Genomic DNA, 18266 nt, shown 5'->3' on the forward strand with positions numbered 1-18266 from the left:
CGGGACATACCTCCCTCCAACCGGGACCGCGGGACATGTCACCCAAATCGTGACTGTCCCGCGGAAATCGGGACGGTTGGGAGGTATGTAATAGAGTGCGGAGGAGGAGGTCAGTCGAGGTCTTCGGCATCGGTTTGGGGAGGGGGGGCCCCATGTCAAAAGTTCACCACGGGGCCCCGCCATTCCTAGTTACGCCACTGATCAAAGGGAACAACCCCTTAAGCCGCTACCTACCATCAGGGAGCGGTGTGTCGCAATTGAAACAGGAAAGATGTTTCCTCTTGGAAGAGGTTTTCCTCCTACCATCCCCAGGGGGGGTAGTAGAGGATGACATATCCTGCAAAAGAGATAATAGACCATGCAACACTGTCACCATAACATCATACCATGAGTTAAAAAAAAGGGTAGATCTTACCAGGTTCAGTAGACCGGATCAGTAAAGGTGACAGACCAATAAGGTTAACAACAGCAAACCCAAATCACAAGTGCACAAGAAACGCACAGCCTTCCAGATACTGCAGGAAGGTACTAGTGACACGGCCGGCCTGACCTTTAACCTGGCCGGACGGAAATGGGAGGAGCCAACCGCTCCCGTCCTTACCCCCGACAGGGGTTAATCAGATCATCTTTATCTCCCCTCCCCCAGCAAGCCCTTACCAGGGGAACACTCACCCCCATCTCCGCTAGGCTCCGAATATAGCAGTGGAGCCTGGAAGAAAATAGTGCCGGCCGCGGCTGCCGCGCCACGAACTTCCGGTCAAAACCGGAAGTGAGCGCAGGCAAAATGCGGCCGCCACGAATGCAGCCGTGCACAATAGTTCCGGCTGCCGCACGGACCCGCCGCAACCACGGACCTCAGCGGCGTGGTGAAGGGACGGCTCTGGAGATCAGCGCTCACCTACAGACGCTGGAAAGGTAAGAAGGAGAGGGGAGGGGAGGGGGAGAGGAGGAGGAGGATTAGAGGTTTAAGTAAGCCAACGCAGGCTAATCAGCACCCTCTTCCCCTAGGAAAGAGGGTGACTTTAAACAAAAAAACATCATGCTCAGCCCAGCTGAGCCCTGTAAGAGGACACAAGTCCTCCCACCTGTCCTCTGTCCACACAGGACAGAAAAAAACACGCAGAAAAAAAACACGCAGAGGGGAGGTTCTTGTGCCCTCTTATAGGGCCTGCCACGCATTTTATTGGCTAATTAAATATCCGCCTGTCCTACCAGCACACAGGGGCAGAAATACCCCACATTGTGCCGCTGGTACGGACGACAGGGAACAGGTAATAAGGTATGTCCAGTGCAGAATGTGCTAAGTTGGTTACAGAAGAGACCTACGGGTGATGGCCCTTTCTTCATTCATTCCAATTGTTTTCTCCAATTGAGAAAATTCACAAGAGAATGAACAGAGCAATGGCAAAGTTCTTGCCCAGCATTAATGGCTTCTCCTACAGGCACATCTACTTGGAAGGATTCAGTGCTGGTTTGTATAGGTTTGATGGTGTGCATTTGTCAGATAAGGCAATGACATTTTCAATGTTGGTTTTCAGAACATTATTGATACTTGGCTGCGGTGTTTTTGGGGGGGCCATGTCCGTGTGAGGCATGGCCTTGTGGGTCAGTCTATCAGCTAATGCTGATAGGACATCTTTGTATGTGGATTAATTGATTGATTATTTATTAATGATTTATTTATGAATTAATTATTTATTTAATAAATTATTTATTATTGTTATTAATTTTATTTACCTTAATAAACACCGTGGCCAAAAGTTCCACTAAAGAATTTATGTGTCTTGTGTTGTTATTTTATATATAGAGAAATATTTATAATTGTAATGGTTATGAGTAAACGGCTATTAATTTTAGCAATGGGTCATATGGTGCCATGACATTGCCGTGCCCCATGGGACTGCTGAGGCCAAATTACAGGTCACCAGGTTGTGTGATGTCACCCAGGAGGCCAGAAGAGGACCACAAGGATGGAGCAGCACATGGTGCCCAGGAGAGGTGAAGGAAGGCGAGTATAACTGTTTATTATGTTTCCACACCTAACCTGGGCCTCCACTTATTATAGTCTGGGGTCTGAAGCCACCACAAAGTATAATAATTTCACTTCCCAATTTTGTAATGTTTCCATATCATTTGTCTACTTGTATTTTGCAGTTTGTGAATAATAGCGGTGTTACTGGCTGTCTGTACTCAGCAGTGGCGTAACTAGGAATGGCGGGGCCCCGTGGCGAACTTATGACATGGTCCCCCCCCCCCTCAACCGACGCCGAAGACCTCGACCGACCCCCTCCTCCGCACTCTATTATGTCCCTTATTAAGCCCTGCACACAGTATTATCCCCCATAGTGGCCCCTGCACACAGTATTATGTCCCTTAGTGACCCCTGCACACAGTATTATCCCCCATAGTGGCCCCTGCACACAGTATTATGTCCCCATAGTGGCCCCTGCACACAGTATTATGTCCCATAGTGGCCCCTGCACACAGTATTATCCCCCATAGTGGCCCCTACACACAGTATTATCCCCCATAGTGGCCCCTGCACACAGTAATATGTCCCATAGTGGCCCCTGCACACAGTATTATGTCCCCATAGTGGCCCCTGCACACAGTATTATCCCCCATAGTGGCCCCTGCACACAGTATTATGTCCCATAGTGGCCCCTGCACACAGTATTATCCCCCATAGTGGCCCCTGCACACAGTATTATGTCCCTTAGTGACCCCTGCACACAGTATTATCCCCCATAGTGGCCCCTGCACACAGTATTATGTCCCCATAGTGGCCCCTGCACACAGTATTATCCCCCATAGTGGCCCCTGCACACAGTATTATGTCCCATAGTGGCCCCTGCACACAGTATTATGTCCCTTAGTGGCCCCTGCACACAGTATTATGTCCCTTAGTGGCCCCTGCACACAGTATTATGTCCCATAGTGGCCCCTGCACACAGTATTATCCCCCATAGTGGCCCCTGCACACAGTATTATCCCCCATAGTGGCCCCTGCACACAGTATTATGCCCCCATAGTGGCCCCTGCACACAGTATTATGTCCCCATAGTGGCCCCTGCACACAGTATTATCCCCCATAGTGTCCCCTGCACACAGTATTATCCCCCATAGTGGCCCCTGCACACAGTATTATGTCCCTTAGTGGCCCCTGCACACAGTATTATGTCCCGTAGTGGCCCCTGCACACAGTATTATGTCCCTTAGTGGCCCCAGTACACAGTATAATGCCCCACTGTGAACACTCATAAACAATTATTATACTCTGGTGTCTTTTCAGACCCCAGAGTATAATAATCGGAGACCCAGGGGAATAAAAACATTAAAAAACCACTGTTTCTTACCTGTTCCCAGCTCCTACACTGTGTTCTCCGCTGCCGTCCTTCTTCTATGACGTCGGATGTCACATGACCCGGGAAGCAGGCCGTGTTCATGTGACGTCAGAGACGTCAGAAAACTAGGAAGGAGGCCTGCAAAGACCCCCGAGTATAATGATAGTATTTGTAGGGCCCGCGGTGTCACTTACCGATCCCGGCCCAGCCAGGATCGGAAAGTAAATATGCCCGTAACGGCCTATTAATCGGCCTATAAAAAAAAAAAAACCCGCAGCGGTAGCGGCTGTCACCGGGCCCCCTAATGGCCCGGGCCCTGTGGCAGCTGCTACCACGGTAGTTACGCCCTGGTACTCAGTATAAAGTATATGCAGATTCTAGACATTTCTTATTATGGACGGCCAGATATATGCATAGGATATTATCAGTATATAATATCAGTACAAGTACACTCAGATCTGCTTACAAGATGATGTATAAGCAGTACTTAGAATACAGATCGGCATCTATGTACCATTACATAACATGGGCAGATATATTATCTTAGGCTGGATTCACACTACGGCCGCAGTCTGCACCAGGGTTTCCATAGTAAACCCCGGGGACACTGGACAGGGGACGGCTTGCCGGGGGTCAGCTTTAAAACCCACTGTTTTGAATGGATTTGTAAAGGTGACCACCGGTGTCCATATGCGGCCTCTCCGCCTGGAAAGGTTTTTTTTTGTTGCACAGACAGAAAGTCCTGCACGTACAAATGAAGGGGTTATAAAGCTGACCACCGGCAAGCCGTCCCCTGTCCAGTGTCCCCAGGGTTTACGATGGAAACAGTGGACAGTGGCGGTAATGTCACCACCACTTTACTGAGCCATTGTTTCATAAAGTTCTTCTTTCTTTTATGTTCTTACTAGCTGGTACCCGCGACTTTGTCTGCGGTGATTGTGGCAGTGGGTATATACAGGGGTGGGTAAGGTTTCCGTACTGTGTATAAGGTATGGGATATGAAATGTAACTTTGTATCTTGTTTTTGCTGTAATTCAGAGAATACATGAGACTTTTGTGTTGAAGTTACTTTGTATTTGAGCTGCTATATATACGGTGTTGTGAGAAACTTTACATAGTGACTTTGGGACAGAAGTATTTGAAGTTAACCCTTTCCAGCCGATGGCATTTTTTGATTTTCGTTTTTGACTCCCCTCCTTCTAAACCCCATAACTTTTTTATTTCTCCGCTCCCAGAGTCATATGAGGTCTTAATTTTTGCGGGACAAATTTTTCTTCATGATGCCACCATTATTTATTCTATATAATGTACTGGGAAGCAGGGAAAAAATTCAGAATGGGGTGGATTTGAAGAAAAAATACATTTCTGCGACTTTCTTATGGGCTTTGGTTTTACAGCGTTCACTGTGCAACCAAAATGACATGTCCCCTGTATTCTGTGTTTTGTTACGATTCCGGGGATACCAAATTTATATGGTTTTATTTACATTTTGACCCCTTAAAAACAAATCCAAAACTGTTAAAAAAAATTTCTTTGAAAAGTCGCCATATTCCGACAGCCATAACTTTTTTATACGTCCGTGTACGGGGATGTATAGGGCGTCTTTTTTTGCGGGGCCGGGTGTACTTTTTAGTTCTACCATCTTCAGGAAATGTTATTGCTTTGATCACTTTTTATTCAAATTTTTATCAGAATCAAAACAGTGAAAAAACGGTGGTTTGGCACTTTTGACCATTTTTCCCGCTACGGCGTTTACCGAACAGGAAAAATATTTGTATAGCTTTGTAGAGCAGGCGATTTTGGACGCGGGGATACCTAACATGTATGTGTTTCACAGTTTTTAACTTCTTTTATATGTGTTCTAGGGAAAGGGGGGGGGGGGTGATTTGAATTTTTAATCCTTTTTTTTTTTGTTTTTACAATTTTTTTTACTTTTTTTAAACTTTTTTTTTTGCATTTATTAGACTTCCTAGGGGTATTGACATGGGTGGGCGGTGTCGCGGATTGTCAGAGCGGTGGGGGTCGGCAAACATGGCTGCTCCGGAGCGTTAAAGAGCGCCTCCTGGAGTATCGTTAAGGGGAGGGGCAAAGTGGTAAAGTATATGTATATGTGATTGTGTGGGGTTAGGGGCGAGGCTGCAGAGGGCAATAGGAATTTTGTGGCTTTCTATGGTCCAAAGTGTGTGAGATTGCAGAGATGGTGATGTGAGTTTGGGTTTTGTGGGGGTCCTGGCACAAACGTATGTGCGCTATTGTGACGAAAAGTAGCCTATTGTTTAATGGGGTGTAGTAACTATGTTTGTAGAAAATTTCAGCCAAATCGGTCAAGCGGGTTTTGCGTGATTGACTAACAAACATCCGAACATGCAAACCCACAAACATCCAAACTCACAAACTTTCACATTTATAATATTAATAGGATTATTACATATATTATACAGAAAAACATGAGCCTGGAAAGGGTTCACATGGGGTTTTGCAGGTTGATTTTGAGGCGGTATCCACCACGAAAACCATCTCCCATTCATTTCCATGGTAGTCAGTAGCAGTTTTTTCCTCTATCTGATTTTTTTCAGCTAGAGGGAAAAAAAAGTGACCTGAGCAATCTTCATGCAGATTTTGCCTTGAAAAACCCATTGAAATCAATGGGAAGCGGAAAAAAAAACCTTTTTTTATATTTTCCTTTTTTTCTTCTCTTGTTTGTATATTTTTATTCTTATGGATTAAAAGTTACATTTTCTGCTAACTTCAGAGAGATGGCGATTTTTATTCTAAATTGAAGGATTGCTATATTACTCCAAGTCCGCAGAAGCTTTGTGCGCCCTGAGGCAGCGCCGCACCTCCCATGAGGCGACCTGAAGCGACCGCTTCAGGTAGCGCTATGTCAGGGCCCCAGGGAGGGCGGCATTTTTCCTTACCTAAGCCAGTGCAGGACAAGCTGTCCTGGACTGGCTTAGCACCGAGCGGTGGATTGGGGAGGCCGCCAGTGGGGCGGGCGTGTCTGTGGGTGGGTTCGTGAGAGCAGGAAACAGCGGCGTTCTGTGGCTGCCCAGGGATCCCCGGTGTCTGTTTGTTCACAGCACAGGCTGAGAGTTATCTCTGGTCACTCGCTCTCCTCTGCTACATATAGGTCACTCGCTCTCCTCTGCTACATATAGGTCACTCGCTCTCCTCTGCTACATATAGGTCACTCGCTCTCCTCTGCTACATATAGGTCACTCGCTCTCCTCTGCTACATATAGGTCATTCGCTCTCCTCTGCTACATATAGGTCACTCGCTCTCCTCTGCTACATATAGGTCACTCGCTCTCCTCTGCTACATATAGGTCACTCGCTCTCCTCTGCTACATATAGGTCACTCGCTCTCCTCTGCTACATATAGGTCTCTCCCTCTCCTCTGCTACATATAGGTCACTCGCTCTCCTCTGCTACATATAGGTCACTCGCTCTCCTCTGCTACATATAGGTCACTCGCTCTCCTCTGCTACATATAGGTCACTCGCTCTCCTCTGCTACATATAGGTCACTCGCTCTCCTCTGCTACATATAGGTCACTCGCTCTCCTCTGCTACATATAGGTCACTCGCTCTCCTCTGCTACATATAGGTCACTCGCTCTCCTCTGCTACATATAGGTCACTCGCTCTCCTCTGCTACATATAGGTCACTCGCTCTCCTCTGCTACATATAGGTCACTCGCTCTCCTCTGCTACATATAGGTCTCTCCCTCTCCTCTGCTACATATAGGTCACTCGCTCTCCTCTGCTACATATAGGTCACTCGCTCTCCTCTGCTACATATAGGTCACTCGCTCTCCTCTGCTACATATAGGTCACTCGCTCTCCTCTGCTACATATAGGTCACTCGCTCTCCTCTGCTACATATAGGTCACTCGCTCTCCTCTGCTACATATAGGTCACTCGCTCTCCTCTGCTACATATAGGTCACTCGCTCTCCTCTGCTACATATAGGTCTCTCCCTCTCCTCTGCTACATATAGGTCACTCGCTCTCCTCTGCTACATATAGGTCTCTCGCTCTCCTCTGCTACATATAGGTCTCTCGCTCTCCTCTGCTACATATAGGTCACTCGCTCTCCTCTGCTACATATAGGTCACTCGCTCTCCTCTGCTACATATAGGTCACTCGCTCTCCTCTGCTACATATAGGTCACTCGCTCTCCTCTGCTACATATAGGTCACTCGCTCTCCTCTGCTACATATAGGTCTCTCCCTCTCCTCTGCTACATATAGGTCACTCGCTCTCTTCTGCTACATATAGGTCTCTCCCTCTCCTCTGCTACATATAGGTCACTCGCTCTCCTCTGCTACATATAGGTCTCTCCCTCTCCTCTGCTACATATAGGTCACTCGCTCTCCTCTGCTACATATAGGTCACTCGCTCTCCTCTGCTACATATAGGTCACTCGCTCTCCTCTGCTACATATAGGTCTCTCCCTCTCCTCTGCTACATATAGGTCACTCGCTCTCCTCTGCTACATATAGGTCACTCGCTCTCCTCTGCTACATATAGGTCACTCGCTCTCCTCTGCTACATATAGGTCTCTCCCTCTCCTCTGCTACATATAGGTCACTCGCTCTCCTCTGCTACATATAGGTCACTCGCTCTCCTCTGCTACATATAGGTCACTCGCTCTCCTCTGCTACATATAGGTCACTCGCTCTCCTCTGCTACATATAGGTCACTCGCTCTCCTCTGCTACATATAGGTCACTCGCTCTCCTCTGCTACATATAGGTCACTCGCTCTCCTCTGCTACATATAGGTCACTCGCTCTCCTCTGCTACATATAGGTCTCTCCCTCTCCTCTGCTACATATAGGTCACTCGCTCTCCTCTGCTACATATAGGTCACTCGCTCTCCTCTGCTACATATAGGTCTCTCCCTCTCCTCTGCTACATATAGGTCACTCGCTCTCCTCTGCTACATATAGGTCACTCGCTCTCCTCTGCTACATATAGGTCTCTCCCTCTCCTCTGCTACATATAGGTCACTCGCTCTCCTCTGCTACATATAGGTCACTCGCTCTCCTCTGCTACATATAGGTCACTCGCTCTCCTCTGCTACATATAGGTCACTCGCTCTCCTCTGCTACATATAGGTCACTCGCTCTCCTCTGCTACATATAGGTCACTCGCTCTCCTCTGCTACATATAGGTCACTCGCTCTCCTCTGCTACATATAGGTCACTCGCTCTCCTCTGCTACATATAGGTCTCTCCCTCTCCTCTGCTACATATAGGTCACTCGCTCTCCTCTGCTACATATAGGTCACTCGCTCTCCTCTGCTACATATAGGTCTCTCGCTCTCCTCTGCTACATATAGGTCACTCGCTCTCCTCTGCTACATATAGGTCACTCGCTCTCCTCTGCTACATATAGGTCTCTGGCTCTCCTCTGCTACATATAGGTCACTCGCTCTCCTCTGCTACATATAGGTCACTCGCTCTCCTCTGCTACATATAGGTCTCTCCCTCTCCTCTGCTACATATAGGTCACTCGCTCTCTTCTGCTACATATAGGTCTCTCCCTCTCCTCTGCTACATATAGGTCACTCGCTCTCCTCTGCTACATATAGGTCTCTCCCTCTCCTCTGCTACATATAGGTCACTCGCTCTCCTCTGCTACATATAGGTCACTCGCTCTCCTCTGCTACATATAGGTCACTCGCTCTCCTCTGCTACATATAGGTCTCTCCCTCTCCTCTGCTACATATAGGTCACTCGCTCTCCTCTGCTACATATAGGTCACTCGCTCTCCTCTGCTACATATAGGTCACTCGCTCTCCTCTGCTACATATAGGTCACTCGCTCTCCTCTGCTACATATAGGTCACTCGCTCTCCTCTGCTACATATAGGTCACTCGCTCTCCTCTGCTACATATAGGTCACTCGCTCTCCTCTGCTACATATAGGTCACTCGCTCTCCTCTGCTACATATAGGTCTCTCCCTCTCCTCTGCTACATATAGGTCACTCGCTCTCCTCTGCTACATATAGGTCACTCGCTCTCCTCTGCTACATATAGGTCTCTCGCTCTCCTCTGCTACATATAGGTCACTCGCTCTCCTCTGCTACATATAGGTCACTCGCTCTCCTCTGCTACATATAGGTCTCTGGCTCTCCTCTGCTACATATAGGTCACTCGCTCTCCTCTGCTACATATAGGTCACTCGCTCTCCTCTGCTACATATAGGTCTCTCCCTCTCCTCTGCTACATATAGGTCACTCGCTCTCTTCTGCTACATATAGGTCTCTCCCTCTCCTCTGCTACATATAGGTCACTCGCTCTCCTCTGCTACATATAGGTCTCTCCCTCTCCTCTGCTACATATAGGTCACTCGCTCTCCTCTGCTACATATAGGTCACTCGCTCTCCTCTGCTACATATAGGTCACTCGCTCTCCTCTGCTACATATAGGTCTCTCCCTCTCCTCTGCTACATATAGGTCACTCGCTCTCCTCTGCTACATATAGGTCACTCGCTCTCCTCTGCTACATATAGGTCACTCGCTCTCCTCTGCTACATATAGGTCTCTCCCTCTCCTCTGCTACATATAGGTCACTCGCTCTCCTCTGCTACATATAGGTCACTCGCTCTCCTCTGCTACATATAGGTCACTCGCTCTCCTCTGCTACATATAGGTCACTCGCTCTCCTCTGCTACATATAGGTCACTCGCTCTCCTCTGCTACATATAGGTCACTCGCTCTCCTCTGCTACATATAGGTCACTCGCTCTCCTCTGCTACATATAGGTCACTCGCTCTCCTCTGCTACATATAGGTCTCTCCCTCTCCTCTGCTACATATAGGTCACTCGCTCTCCTCTGCTACATATAGGTCACTCGCTCTCCTCTGCTACATATAGGTCTCTCGCTCTCCTCTGCTACATATAGGTCACTCGCTCTCCTCTGCTACATATAGGTCACTCGCTCTCCTCTGCTACATATAGGTCTCTGGCTCTCCTCTGCTACATATAGGTCACTCGCTCTCCTCTGCTACATATAGGTCACTCGCTCTCCTCTGCTACATATAGGTCTCTCCCTCTCCTCTGCTACATATAGGTCACTCGCTCTCTTCTGCTACATATAGGTCTCTCCCTCTCCTCTGCTACATATAGGTCACTCGCTCTCCTCTGCTACATATAGGTCTCTCCCTCTCCTCTGCTACATATAGGTCACTCGCTCTCCTCTGCTACATATAGGTCACTCGCTCTCCTCTGCTACATATAGGTCACTCACTCTCCTCTGCTACATATAGGTCACTCGCTCTCCTCTGCTACATATAGGTCACTCGCTCTCCTCTGCTACATATAGGTCACTCGCTCTCCTCTGCTACATATAGGTCTCTGACTCTCCTCTGCTACATATAGGTCTCTGGCTCTCCTCTGCTACATATAGGTCTCTCCCTCTCCTCTGCTACATATAGGTCACTCGCTCTCCTCTGCTACATATAGGTCACTCGCTCTCTTCTGCTACATATAGGTCTCTCCCTCTCCTCTGCTACATATAGGTCACTCGCTCTCCTCTGCTACATATAGGTCTCTCGCTCTCCTCTGCTACATATAGGTCACTCGCTCTCCTCTGCTACATATAGGTCACTCGCTCTCCTCTGCTACATATAGGTCTCTGGCTCTCCTCTGCTACATATAGGTCACTCGCTCTCCTCTGCTACATATAGGTCACTCGCTCTCCTCTGCTACATATAGGTCACTCGCTCTCCTCTGCTACATATAGGTCACTCGCTCTCCTCTGCTACATATAGGTCACTCGCTCTCCTCTGCTACATATAGGTCATTCGCTCTCCTCTGCTACATATAGGTCACTCGCTCTCCTCTGCTACATATAGGTCACTCGCTCTCCTCTGCTACATATAGGTCACTCGCTCTCCTCTGCTACATATAGGTCACTCGCTCTCCTCTGCTACATATAGGTCACTCGCTCTCCTCTGCTACATATAGGTCACTCGCTCTCCTCTGCTACATATAGGTCACTCGCTCTCCTCTGCTACATATAGGTCTCTCCCTCTCCTCTGCTACATATAGGTCACTCGCTTTCCTCTGCTACGTATAGGCCAGTCGCGCCGCACCACCCATGAGGTGACCTGAAGCGACCGCTTCAGGCGGCGCTATGTCAGGGCCCCAGGGAGCGCGGCATTTTTGCTGTCCTGGATTGGCTTAGCACCGAGCGGTGGATTGGGGAGGCCGCTGAAGCAGCGCTGCTCCAGCAGCCTCCCCTCACGCTCAGACAGAGAGCAGGTGCTCTCCGTGCCTGCTCTCTGCCTGCGAACGCCGCTAAGCCCCGCCCCCTTTGCTTCACCCCCTCCTCCAGGGGGAGGACGGCTTTCTGTCATTCGCCTCGGGCGGCGAAAGGGGTAGGTTCACCCCTGTCCTGAGGTTCATGCTGCTTAGAAGATCATTTGTATGGTGAGCTACAGATACTTTTCTATAATGACGGGCTTATTTACAGATGTAACATAGCAATGATAGACTCCCTTTATATACTCTGGAAAGGACTATACCATTTTATGTTGTCTGCATTCTTTATTTGGAGCGTTCTATCATTTGGATGATCCTCTAGATGTGATTTATCATTAGAAAAACACCTTTTTAATCAATGGCATGTAGGAATACCTTGTACAAGGACCATTCTACTCCGACCTTCCATTCTTTTCTTCTTCATTTTATGGTGGTCTGTTACAGCGCTGCCTTCGATATCTGCGAAAGGCAGAAGAGACGGAGAAGAGGAAGAGGGGAGTGAAGACGATGAGCTAAGGGGCGGTGGAAGATTATAATGTAGGGGTGCTCAGAGCACAGGGAGAGCGCCCCCGCTGCTCTGTGATCGGAATTAGCATAACAGAAGAAACAGATTTTATCAGAAAGAATGGAGAGAAGAAAAGAATGGAAGGTCGGAGTAGAATGGCCTTTATAACACCAGCACCGCGGTCTTTCATCCATCTCCTGGCTACAGCTGGCGTGTTTTACCTATCGTCCACTACCATTTCCAGCAGGCGTGAGTTCACCTGCAAGCCGTGCTTCTCCGGGAGACGCTGATACAACCATCACAGGGTGAGCTGAAACACTTTTCTTGTATATAAACTTTCGTGTTGAACCAGTTTGGTGCTCCCACCACTATGGATACTACAGTACAACAATCTTCTTCCAGTCTACCTTCTATTGATCGAGCCTCTAAAATAGCTTCAGTTTTTGATACTAACTTTATACCTATGGGCGAAATTAATACAGATTTCAAAAACATGATGCACAAATGGGAACGTCTTAATAGTCAAGAGTTACGTGTATCTTGGGACTGTATAACCTTGGAAAAATATCTTCAATTTCAAATGGTACCAAGGGGTTTGCGCCTCAAAAAATTACCTACGGTGATTTATAATGAGCAATTCATGATCAAGTGGAATAATATATTGTCCGAATGCTCTTTTTCACTTATGAATTTAATCATCGAGCACGAGAAAACCAAACTTGATGAAATCAAGACGGATCTATCCAACCTTGATCTTCAATTGAAAGCCTTTGAAAAGGATGTGAATTTTGCCAACATGCGTGATAATATTCAACAGAAATTGGATAGTATGGAAAAACAAATGATGACAGTAAAAAAGAAAAAATTTGCCAGAGATACTGAGGATTATACCACAGGCTATGTTTATCCTCTCAAACATCAAAGCTCAACACCTAAATCCATCCTTAAAAATAAAAACATGTATTCACGCAGCAACACTCCGCGCAAGGTTTCCTTCAGCTCGTCTGATGCAGGTTGTTAGGAGTATTTAGGTTCATTACTTTCTATTTTTCTTACCTGGGGAGTTTTTGGCTGCGCAGTGTCTGGGGTGGCATCCTGGCGCTGCGGGGTTGTCCTGTCGTGAGTATTGGTGCACACCTTCTGACTTGCACGCGCGCACTGATGGTAGGCAGCTTTATCTCCTGGTTGATTAGTCTGTCCTCCCATTTGCACCTGGGAGAGGAGTGGTCTCTACTCTGTATTTAAACCCATGCCTCCCATGGTTCTGTGCTGAGTGTCACTTTTACAGAGCTAGGCCTTAGCAGGAGGAGTAGGTGGTTATCTTGGATAGAGGAAGTTCCGTGGTTGATTTTTGGGAGGTTTGGGTGAACGAGTTGGTTTGTGAGTTTTCCCTTCTGTGTTCACCAATCCTCCCTCTGTGTATAATTGACTGTGTGAGTGAATTGCCTTATCCTTTGATTTCTACTCAGTTTCCCTGTGTTTGTTTCCTAGTGTAAGGTTCCTTCCCATATTGGTTTGGGGGAATCCTTTCCCACATGTTTCCTGTGTGCTGCTTGTGTTGTTAGTCAGCGCACACCCTTGTCAGTTCCTGTCAGTAGCAGCTTCACTTGTTTGTTAGGGGTGACCCCCTTTAGTCTCCAGTCCCTAGAGATCTTATAGGGCATTCCTTCTCCCACTTCCCTCTAGGCCTACGGAATCAGTGAGAGAGGAGCTGTCGGGGTCAGGCTTAGCCTGAGTACAGCCGACCCACACCCGTGAGGCAGGGACCGGGATAGCTAGTGGGAGTAGTGCAGGGCGAGATTCCCTACTGCTATCCCTTAGCCCCGTTGCAGCTACCTGGACTGACATAACAGTACACTCAGCCGGTAAAAAAAAAAAAAAAAAAAAAGGTTCGTTTGCATTATGACGGACCTGAAACAGTTGTACCAGGCGGTGCAGCAGTTTTCCACTGAGATGGAGGGGATCAAGCTACGAATGGATGCCATCCAAGCTTCTGGCGTATCTCAAGTACAGCAGTTGGCTCAACACACAGCCTCTCAGGTGGAGGGCATACAGAGGCAGGTGAGTAGCGCCCCTGTGGGTCGGCCTCTGGAGCCAAAAGTCAGCTTACCTGAACCCTTCCGAGGTAAGAGGTCAGATTTTTTCTGATTTCAAAAGGACTGTCTTTTGTATTTCCGGCTACGGACGTTTTCCTCCAGTTCTGAGGTACAGAGAGTTGGGATTATTATTACTTTATTGAGAGATGATCCCCTCATCTGGGCACATTCGTTACCAGCCGACTCAGCTTGCTTACTAACTGTAGAGGCGTTTTTCTCCACAATGGGGTTACTGTATGACGACCCAGACAGGGTACGCACGGCTGAGTATAACCTACGACGTGTGGTGCAAGGGGATCACGCTATAGAGAAATATTGCACAGAGTTTCGTAGGTGGGCAGCAGAAGTACACTGGAATGACCCCGCTCTACTTAGTCAGTTTGAGACAGGGCTCTCGGACCAGGTTAAAGACCATCTAGTTTCTCACCCTGTTCCGGGAGATCTAGATGAGGCCATGCAGCTGGCAATTAGAGTTGGACGGCGCCTCCGGGAGCGTGGAGACAAGAGTCCTGGGGGGCTTAGCCCTCCTCAATTCTCTGTTTTTAGAGAGGACCCGGGGGACCAACCCATGCAGATTGGGGCCACTGTGCGAAGTGCTAGACCCAAGAGTGAAGGGTCCCGCACAGTATGCTGTTTTGTGTGTGGAGGGATGGGACATGTAGCAAGGGTATGCCCCTCCAGAGAATGGTTCGCCAAGGAGAGTAATAACCCCAGGTCTATTGAGGGTAAAGGGAGAAAACCTACTAAGGAGGGAGGTGTGCATATTTCCTGTACTCAGACTGCCGGGTTGACCCTTGAAGGATGGGTAAATGGGCAGAAGTGCCGGATTTTGGTTGATTGTGGTTCGGCAGTCAACCTTATTGACTCAGAGTTTTGTGAGCAATTAAGGGTGAGTCCTTTGGTCTTGGAGTCTCAGATACCGGTGTGGGCTATTGATAAGACCCCTCTACAGCAAGCTGTCATCTCCAAACAGGTGGAGGGTCTGGAGTTTATTGTGGGTGGCCACAGGGAAGAGATTGACTTGTTCTTGTTGTCTAAGTTACCAGCACAAGTAGTTTTGGGGTGGCCCTGGCTGAAGCAGCATAACCCTATTATCAACTGGGAGACCGAGTCAGTAGTTTCTTGGGGGCAGGGGTGTAATGGTCGATGTCTGCCCATATCCGTTATGTCTTTGTCTATAGACAATTTGCCTCAAGAAATATGTGAGTTCAGGGAGGTCTTTGAGGAAAGGGCAGCCAAGACATTACCACCACATCGCACCTATGATTGCTCAATTAAATTTATACCAAATGCAGTGTTACCCAAGACATGGTTGTACAATCTCACTATTCCGGAGAGGGAGGCGCTCAAAGAGTATATTGAGGGGAGTCTAGAGGTGGGGCATATTCGCCCATCTAAGTCCCCAGTAGCAGTGGGGTTTTTCTTTGTAAAGAAGAAAGATGGAGGGTTGCGCCCTTGTTTGGATTTTAGGGAGATTAACAAAATCACGGTGCGGAATCCCTATCCCATCCCGTTGATCTCGGATCTATTCAGCCAGATTACGGGAGCCCGCTGGTTTAGTAAAATAGATTTACGTGGGGCGTATAACTTGCTGAGAATCAAGAAGGGGGATGAGTGGAAAACAGCGTTTAACACACCCCTAGGACACTTTGAGAATCTTGTGATGCCTTTCGGTCTAACCAATGCGCCTGCGTTTTTTCAGAATTTTATTAATGATGTACTAAGTGCCGTCATAGGGAGGGGGGTTGTGGTCTATCTGGACGATATACTCATTTACACCCCGGATTTGGAGACTCATTGGGAGAGAGTGAGAGAGGTTTTAGATCTCCTGAGGGTTAACCAATAAAGTGCTAAGCTGGAGAAATGTGTGTTCGCGGTCAATAAATTATGTTTCCTTGGCTATATCCTATCGGACAAGGGGTTCGAGATGGACCCTGAGAAGGTCAGGGCAGTCTTGGAGTGGCCTCGACCCGAGAACCTAAAGGCGGTCCAACGGTTCTTGGGATTCTCCAACTATTATCGCCAGTTTATTAAGGGATTTTCTGAGGTTGTGAAACCCATCTCGGACTTGACTAAGAAGGGGGCTGACTGTGCTAAGTGGTCGCCAGAGGCACTAGCTGCGTTTGAAGAACTGAAGAAGCGATTCTCGTCCGCTCCCATTTTGAGAAAGCCGGATGAGAGGTTGGCCTTCCGAGTGGAGGTGGATGCCTCCTCGGTGGGGGTGGGAGCAGTACTTTCTCAGGAGTTCGAGGAGGGTACGCATCCCTGTGCCTTCTTTTCTAAGAAATTCTCTGCCTCTGAACGGAATTATGACATCGGAGATAGGGAACTACTGGCAATAAAACTAGTGTTCAAACATTGGCGTCATTTCCTGGAGGGGGCCAGAAGGCCAGTCCAGGTATTTACTGACCACAAGAATTTGGTTTATCTTGGGTCGGCGAAGAGATTAAATGCACGGCAGGCCAGATGGGCTCTATTTTTTGCGCGGTTCCACTTTACCGTGATTTATGTGCCGGGTTCGAAGAATGTTAAGGCTGATGCTTTATCCCGGTATATGTCGACCGAGGAGGAACGAGAGGCGCCTGCCACTATTCTTGGGGATGGAGTGGTGGTAGCAGTATTGGGCGCGAAATTGGAGAAGGCCTTGATCGAAGCGCAACACGCTGCACCTTCCAAGATACCTAGAAACAAGCTGTTTGTCCCAACTACTCTCCGACAAAGTCTCCTGTGGGAGTGTCACGAGTCGGTTCTTGCTGGTCACCCGGGGGTTTCAGAGACCATGAGATTGGTGTCTAGGAATTTTTGGTGGCCAGGGTGGAGTAGGGATGTCTTGCAGTTTGTTCAAAATTGTTCGGTCTGTGCAAGAGCCAAGGCGTCGCATACCCGTCCCCACGGTCTTCTACATCCATTGGAACCTCCTAAGGCACCTTGGACTCATCTGTCTCTGGATTTCATCACGGGCCTTCCGGTGTCTAAGGGTTTCACGGTCATTTGGGTAGTCGTTGACCGCTTCACGAAAATGTGCCATTTGATCCCGTTTTCCAGGCTGCCATGTGCCAAGACACTATCAGAGGCATTTATTAAAGAAATTGTAAGGTTGCATGGTCTTCCTGAGGAGATCGTTTCGGACAGGGGTCCGCAATTTGTGGCTAAATTCTGGCGGGCTTTTTGCAGCAGGTTGGGAGTTACACTGTTGTTTTCCTCCGGGTTTCACCCGGAGTCTAACGGGCAAACAGAGAGGAAGAATCAGGATGTGGAACAGTTTTTGAGGTGTTTTGTTCGAGAGAATCAGAATAATTGGGCTGACTTTCTTCCCCTGGCAGAATTTTCCCTAAACAACCATGATTCCAACGCCACAGGTACCACACCTTTTTTTTGCTCCGGTGGTAGACATCCTGTTTTCGGAGTATTTTCTTCCATTTCTTCCCCAGTTCCGGAGGAGGAGCTATTTTCTAAAAAGCTGCAAGGGGTATGGTCCCGTATCCGAGAGAAACTGGTGCGGGCGTCGCACCAGGCTAAGGTCCAGGCGGATAGGAAGAGAGGAGAGTTGCAGTTCTTCCCTGGTGAGATGGTTTGGTTGTCCACCAAGAATATCAGGTTGAAGGTTCCTATCAAGAAGCTGGGTCCCAGGTTTGTGGGTCCTTTTAAGATCATCAAGATGGTAAATGAAGTGGCGGCGCAGCTGCAACTACCTAAAAGGTGGAAGATAAACCGGGTGTTCCATGTCTCCTTGTTAAAGAAGGCCAAGAAGGGAACATCTCCAGTTAAGGTTCCACCAGTTTCTGAGTCCGGGGAGTATGAGATATCCCGAGTTCTGGATAGCAAATATGTTCGGGGGAAGCTATGGTATCTGGTGGCATGGAAGGGATACGGTTCTGAGGATAATTCTTGGGTCCTGGAGTCGGATGTGTCAGCTCCCAGACTTGTGGAGAAATTCCACAAGGAGTTCCCGAAGAAGGATGCTCCTAGAGAATCCGGAGTCTTCTCCTTGAGGGGAGGATCCTGTTAGGAGTATTTAGGTTCTTTACTTTCTATTTTTCTTACCTGGGG

This window comes from Leptodactylus fuscus, chromosome 10, assembly GCF_031893055.1.
Source record: "Leptodactylus fuscus isolate aLepFus1 chromosome 10, aLepFus1.hap2, whole genome shotgun sequence".
NCBI classification, from domain to species: Eukaryota; Metazoa; Chordata; class Amphibia; order Anura; family Leptodactylidae; genus Leptodactylus; species Leptodactylus fuscus.